This window comes from Arachis duranensis, chromosome 5 (genome assembly GCF_000817695.3).
Source record: "Arachis duranensis cultivar V14167 chromosome 5, aradu.V14167.gnm2.J7QH, whole genome shotgun sequence".
NCBI lineage: Eukaryota > Viridiplantae > Streptophyta > Magnoliopsida > Fabales > Fabaceae > Arachis > Arachis duranensis.
The window spans coordinates 50,516,911-50,518,136 of record NC_029776.3 but is presented as its reverse complement, the minus strand read 5'-3'; the positions used below and the strand labels follow the sequence as shown (position 1 = coordinate 50,518,136).

Below are 1,226 nucleotides of genomic sequence, written 5' to 3'. Positions count from 1 at the left end.
AAATCACTACCCCTACCTATTCATTCTTCTTCACTCCTATTCCCTTTCTTTCTCTACTAACATAAAGGAATCTCTATACTATGACATAGAGGATTCCTCTTTCTTTTCTTGTTCTCTTCTTCCCTATATGAGTAGGAACAAGGAAAAAGGCATTCTTGTTGAAGCTGATCTTGAACCTGAAAGGACTCTGAAGAGGAAATTAAGAGAAGCTAAATTACAACAATCTAGAGACAACCTTTCTGAAAATTTCGAACAAGAAAAGGAGATGGCAGCCGAACCCAACAACAATAATGCAAGGAGGATGCTTGGTAATTTCACTAAACCAACTTCCAAATTTGATGGAAGAAGCATCTCCATTCTGGCCATTGGAACAAACAATTTTGAGCTGAAACCTCAATTAGTTGCTCTAATGCAACAGAACTGCAAGCTTCGTGGACTTCCATCTGAAGATCCTTACCAGTTTTTAACTGAGTTCTTGCAGATTTGTGAGACTGTAAAGGCGAATGGAGTAGATCCTGAAGTCTACAGGCTCATGCTTTTCCCTGTAAGAGACAGAGCTAGAACATGGTTGGACTCACAACCTAAAGATAGCCTGGACTCCTGGGATAAGTTGGTCACGGCCTTCTTGGATAAATACTTTCCTCCTCAAAAGTTGAGCAAGCTTAGAGTGGATGTTCAGACCTTCAAGCAAAAAGATGGTGAATCCCTCTATGAAGCTTGGGAAAGATACAAGCAGATGACCAAAAAGTGTCCTTCTGACATGTTTTTAGAATGGACCATATTAGATATATTCTATTATGGTCTATCTGAGTTTTCCAAAATGACATTGGACCATTCTGCAGGTGGATCTATCCACCTAAAGAAAACGCCTGCAGAAGCTCAAGAACTTATTGACATGGTTGCAAATAACCAATTCATGTACACTTCTGAGAGGAATTCCATGAATAGTGGGACGCCTCAAAAGAAGGGAGTTCTTGAAATTGATGCTCTGAATGCCATATTGGCTCAGAACAAAGTGTTGACTCAGCAAGTCAACATGATCTCTCAGAGTCTGAATGGATGGCAAAATGCATGCAATAGTACTAAAGAGGCATCTTCTGAAGAAGAAGCTTATGATCCTGAGAACACTGCAATGGCAGAGGTGAATTACATGGATGAACCCTATGGAAACACCTATAATCCCTCATGGAGAGATCATCCTAATTTCTCATGGAAGGATCAACAAA

At 40.0% G+C, this 1,226-nt stretch overlaps 1 non-coding gene across 1 annotated transcript; it reads right to left on the bottom strand.

Moving 5' to 3' along the window:
• Positions 1–658: 658 nt before the first annotated feature.
• Positions 659–762, bottom strand: LOC127748211 (small nucleolar RNA R71). The gene has a single exon (XR_008010153.1). It is a non-coding gene; the product is annotated as a small nucleolar RNA R71 (small nucleolar RNA).
• Between the last annotated feature and the right edge of the window lie 464 nt (positions 763–1,226).